Below are 6178 nucleotides of genomic sequence, written 5' to 3'. Positions count from 1 at the left end.
CCCCACCCCTCCCCTCTCCCCCTCCTCCCCCTCTTTTCCCATCCCTTCTCCCACTCCCCTCTTTTCTCTCCTTCTCAAGTCCCAGTCAGGCCTCCCCAGGGTGTGGAAGAGAAAACTGAGGCAGAGGCAGCAAGGTCCCACAAGCCACGTCTGTGCCCTCCCCAGCCTGCCTCTGTCTCTGGTCACTTTCCTTCTTTTTTGCCCCCTCTCTCTCTGTCTTTCTGTCTGTCTCTGTCGCTGTCCCCACCTCTATCTCCGGCTCTCACTAGTCTTCCAGCCTAGAGCCTATTCTGTCCAGTCCAGCCACCACGCCCTCCCTGTACCCGGCCCACCTGCCACTTGCCCGGAGGTGTCCTCAGGTGGCGCCGGCTGGCGGGTTCCAGGGCCCTACGGCTCCCTCCTGCCTGGCCTGAGCCCAGAGCAGGCTCCTGCCAGGCCTGGGCAGGGCTGCCTCTGAGCCAGAGCCACTTCAGGGACCAGCAAACCTGTCTAACGGGTTTGAGATCCGCCCCAGACAGGCCTTCCCGCCTCTGCACAGAGTCTGGGACACAAGGGCAGCAGGGGTTAAATGTGACATGGGGGGCGGCGGGGGACAGGCAGCGAGGCTGGGAAGGGAGAGGTAGCATGGTGGGGGGCGTGGAAAGCTAGGACAAGGCCTTTATCCTGGGGACACTAGGGAGCTATTGAAGGTTATGGAGCAATGGCGTGGTATGGTCAGGGTGGGGCTGGAGGTCACTCCATCTGCCACATATGTTGGACAGGGTGGCACAGAGGGGCCACCTCTCCAAAGCTCATCTGGTGGAAAGATGGAGACTGGAGGAGGTGCAGCTGCTGTCCCAAAGCCAAAGGAGCCAAACTTTGAATTTCTTTTTATCAAAGGCCAGCAGTGAGCTAGGCCTGAGCTGGAGCGGGGTGAGGACCCTCAGGATGTGCCCTCACCCCCAACCCCACTTCAGAGGGAGACTCGGCTTGGTTTTATCCCCAGGGCAGTAGGAAAATAGGGAGGATTTAGAGCACCAGCAGAAAGGCAGCTAGGGCAAGGGTGGGCATAGGAAGGGGAGAGGGCCCCGGGAGGGAGGTGGGTGGGCTGCCGCAGGGGACAGAGACGAGGCTGACCGCAAGTTTGAGGCCACATGTGCATCCATTAAACATTTGTCATCCTGGGCCAGGCACAATGGATGGAACAGAGAGCAGGGCACACCCGTTATGCTCCTGGGTCACAAGGGAACAGGACACCCTTGCAGCACAGGGCACGGCTATGCTGGCCTTTCCTGGCAAGTCCTTGCAACACAAGGGCCAGAGGAGGGTCTGAGCAGGTGGACCAAACCTCTCCGTGCCCCGGCCCATCCTCTCGGGTGTAGACCACAGCCAGCCCTGCACATTGATGTCACCTGCGCTGGAACTTCCTGAACCTTCACCTTGGATCTGCCCAGACCCATGGGGAAATTCCAAACCAGCCGGGGCCGAGCTGACTCACGTCCAGGCCCCAGTGGCACGTGAGCGGCCAGGCTCCTGAGGGGCACTGGGGGCATTTGTAAAACTTTGTGGAATCCCACCCTCCTGCATCCCCTAAGTTGAGGGAGAAGCCAAACTCCCCAGCCCTGGGTCAGGTGTCCCCATCAGAATCTGCAGGGTGAGGCCAGGAATCTGGGTTCCAATGGGTGAGAATTTGGGGATGGCTATTGGAGCTGGTCTGGGGTGTTTGTCCTTCTCTGATGGTCGTGTCATGTCCCCAGGGCTGCAAAAATGACCAGCAGAATGGAGTGGAGGTCCAGCAGCAGACCATGAGGTTAACACTTCCTGGGTTCAAACCCAGCTCTGCCAGTGGCTGGGTCACCCCAGGCAGGTTACTTAATCTCTACATGCTTCAGTTTCCCCACCTATAAAATGGGAAAAATCACGGTACCTCCCTTGGAGGGTTTTCGTGAGAATTTGTCATGAACCAGTATGAGCTTGGGGACTTTATGGTAAAAATTGTTTAAAAAAACAAACTCACAGCAACACGATTCCTCACAGTCAAGAAGTGGAAACAAACCCAATGTACTTCAGCTGATGAATGGATACACATGATGTGTCCCTCCACACACGGGACCATCACTCAGCCCTGAAAAGGGGTGAAGCCCCGACACTCGCTACAACGTGGACGGACCGTGAGAACACGATGCTCAGTGAGAGAAGCCAGACACAGAAGGACACACAGGGTGTGATTCCACTGATGGGAAACGTCCAGAACGGGCAGATCCACAGACACAGAGCGTGGGTTCATGGTTTTGGGGGCTGGGAAGGCGGGTGGGGGTGGGTGCTATTGGGCACTTGATGTTTTTAGGGGGTGATGACAATATTTTGAAACTAGAGAGAGATGATGATTGTACAAGGTGAATGTGCTAAAAGCCACTGTCCTGTACACTTTATTTTTTATTTATTTATTTTAAAAAATTTATTTATTTATTTTTGGCTGTGTTGGGTCTTCATTGCTGCGTGCGGGCTTTCCTCTAGTTGGGGCGAGCAGCGGCTACTCTTTGTTGCAGTGCGCGGGTTTCTCATTGCACTGGCTTCCCTTGTTTCGGAGCACGGGCTCTAGGTACGCAGGCTTCAGTAGTTGTGGCACGAAGCCTCAGTAGTTGTGGTTCGCGGGCTGTAGAGTGCAGGCTCAGTAGTTGCGGTGCAGGGGCTTAGTTGCTCCGCAGCACGTGGGATCTTCCCGGACTAGGGCTCGAACCCATGTCCATGGGGCTTTCCTGGTGGCGCAGTGGTTGAGAATCCGCCTGCCAATGCAGGGGACATGGGTTTGAGCCCTGGTCCGGGAAGATCCCACATGCCACAGAGCAACTAAACCCTTGTGCTGCAACTACTGAGCCTGCACTCTAGAGCCCACAAGCCACAACTACTGAGCCCGCGTGCCACAACTACTGAAGGCCAGGTGCCTAGAGCCTATGCTCCACAGCAAGAGAAGCCACCGCAATGAGAAGCCTGTGCACTGCAAAGAAGAGTAGCCCCTCCTCGCTGCAGCTAGAGAAAGCCCGTGCCCATCAATGAGGACTCAACGCAGCTAAAAATAAATTAAATAAATAAATAACATTTTAAAAAAAATCCTTCATTGTATGTCATGCAAATTTCACCAAAATTTAAAAAAAAGAAGAAGAAGCAAAAGGCAATCAAAGGGGTGATAGATGTCACAGCCAGGTGGTCATCAAATCCTAAACTAAAGTTGCATTCAAATCCCAGTAAGGCCTCCAAAAAAACAAAAAAAATAGTTGCAAACACACTCAAGAAGTTCCGTGGCCCCTGACTGTGATCATCGGTGTGCACAGCATGGACCCTTGAAGTGATGGCATCAGAAGCCCCCTCCCCTCTATGGTCTTCCTCCCCAAGCCCATCATCCCGGTTGAACCCTGAGAACAACACCAGACAAACCCCTTCCAAAGTTGTCCAGTCATCAAAAACAAGGGAAGTCTGAGAAACTGTCACAGCCCAGAGGGGCCTAAGGAGATGTGACAACTAAATGTCATGTGGGATCCTGATGGAGTCTTGGGGACAAAAAAGGGACATTAGGGAAAAAACTAAAGAAATCTGAAAAAAGAATGAGAACTTTAGTTGATAACTATGTATCAATGACAAATGTCATTGTCACTCGTGGAAGATGTTAACGACAGGACAAAGTGGGTGCCAGGATACAGGAACTCCCTGTACCATCTTTGCAACTTTTCTATAAATCTAAAATAAGCCTATTAAAAATAATGAAAGTGTAAGGACTGACCTGTCCTCCCACCCCGCCCTGTGGAATGAAGCCCACCCAGGCTGGCCACCGTAGCTTCCATATCCAAAACCCCCCGCATGAGTCTTAACTCCAGTTTGATTAGAATCTTTTGGTTGCAAGTGACAGAAACTGCAACTGAAACTGGCACTTTCTTCTTTTAAATGGGAAATTTTGCTCATGGAACTGAAAGGTCCAGGGATAGATTTAACTCAGAGTTCTCCCCCTTAGCACTGCTGACATTTGGGACCAGATGGCTCTTTGTGTTTTGCAGCTATCCTGGGCACTGTGGGGTGTGGAGCAGCCTCCTTGCCCCCCATCCACTTGATGCCAGGAGCCACACAGTCTTGACAACCACAGACGCCCCAGGTGTTGCTCAGTGTCCCCTGGGGGCAGGACCGTCCCTGGTCCAGCTAGTTTCAGACTCAGCTGGATCCAGGACCCTCAAACAGTGTCACAAAGATTTGTCTACCTCTCCATCTCTCAATTCTGCCATCCTCTTTCTTGGCTTTTTTCCTCAACAGTCTCCCCCTTTGAGGGGACAAAGATGGTGCTGGCAGCCCCAGACCAAATCCCCCCATCAGCCTAACAGCCCCAGAAGAAGGTCAGCACTTCTTCCTCAAGAAAAGCAGCAAAAGTCACAGGGAAGGTTTTGATTGGCCCAACTTTAGTCACATGTCCCTGTTGAACCAATCTCTGGGGCCCAACTTTAGTCATATGTCCTTGTTGAACCAATCTCTGTGGCCAGGTAAGGGAAAGCCCTGGTTGGCCGAGCTGGGATCACATGGTTGTATGGAGTCAGCCAATGGGGTAAGAACTCCATGATGTCAGCTAGTGGGGTGTATAAAGTCAGCCAGTGGGATAAGGACCCTCTGGACTGGATTGGAAACGGGAGGAGTAGCCCTGGGCAGCAGAGACCCCTGCTGGGCAAGGTTGGCCAGTCATCCCACTCTGGGCTTTGGGGGGGCAGCGTCAATAAATGAATGAGTGCTATACAGTAGTGCTCAATAAATACATGCTGGATGTAAAGTAATGAATGGACTGACAAGTGGTAGAAGCTGGGATGGTCCCCACATATAGCTTGTATTAGTTAGCTGCTGCTGCATAACAAATTTCTCCAAACACAGAGGCTTAAAACAACACACGCATTGATTATCTCACAGTTTCCAAGGCTGGTGGAGCTGGGTCCTCTGCTCAGGCTGCATCACTGGTGTTGGCCAGAGCTGGGGGCTGATCGGGAGGCTCCACCATGGAGGGGGCTGCTTTCCAACCCACTCACGTTGTTGCAGGATTTATTTCCTTGCTGTTTTAAGACTGAGGGTCTTGTTTCTTGCTAGCTGTTGGCTGGAGGCTGCCCTCGGCTGCACGTGGGCTTCTTCAACTCAGCTTCTCACTTTGTCAAACCCACAGGGGGGGGATGTAGGTCTGGTCATGTATGATGTCACCTCATCCACAGCCTGTTTGTCCCGCCCACCTCAAGGGGAGTGGACGACACCAAGTCATGACCAGCAGGAGGTGGAATCACAGGCCACTTAAGGGTCTGTCCTCCACACAGCCTCCAGCCTTAGCAAAGAAGGACCACCGTCTTGCAGCTCAGTGCTTGAGTGCAACAGAGTGAGGTCGCCTGAAGGAGTCTGCAGACTCTGGTCTGCAGGCCTGGTCCAGCCACCGTCCGTTTGTATGAGGACTCGATCACCCTAAGAGTGATGTTTACATTTTGAAATGGGTGAAAAAAATCAGAAGACTTCTCTTGTGACACATGAAAATGACATGAAATGCACATTTTACTGTCCACGAACAAAGTTTCACTGGCACGGACACATACCTTCCATCAAGCATCATCTGTGGCCACTTCGGTGACACAACGGACCGAGCTGAGCAGTTACGAGAGTTCATCCAGCCGCAAAGCTGAAAATGTTTGTTCTCTGGCCCTTGACACAAAGGATTGGCTGAGCCCTGCTCTACATGGATGAACGTCCCTGGGCGAGGATGCAGGGACCTCTCTGAGCCCAGGAGTCCCCTCTGTCAAAAGGGGTTGGTGAGGGCTTCCCTGGTGGCGCAGTGGTTGGGAGTCCGCCTGCCGATTTATACGGGTCCCAAAAAAAAAAAAAAAAAAAAAAGGGGGTTGGTGAGAGGGAGGAAGGATCTTGGCCTCCAAGCCAGCAAGAGGTGAACTCCGGGTCAGCACTATGATAACTGTCACTCTTTAGGTGGCCTGGGGCATGAGGCCTCCAGCTTTCCCAGGCAGCAGGTGGGAGGAGAAGCCACATCTGAATCCTGTGCACCTACACATGCTTGTGCCTTAGAACCACAGCACAACCTTGTGAGATCATGTCGAATAGGGCAACAGGATCCTGCAGCCTGGGTTGATGGGGGCAGCGTGTGTGTGTGTGTGTGTGTGTGTGTGTGTGTGTGTGTGTGTGT

The sequence above is a fragment of the Neophocaena asiaeorientalis genome, unplaced genomic scaffold (genome assembly GCF_003031525.2).
Source record: "Neophocaena asiaeorientalis asiaeorientalis breed wild unplaced genomic scaffold, Neophocaena_asiaeorientalis_V1.1 scaffold469, whole genome shotgun sequence".
NCBI classification, from domain to species: domain Eukaryota; kingdom Metazoa; phylum Chordata; class Mammalia; order Artiodactyla; family Phocoenidae; genus Neophocaena; species Neophocaena asiaeorientalis.
The sequence above is the reverse complement of the archived record's forward strand: the minus strand, read 5'-3'. Positions refer to the sequence as shown.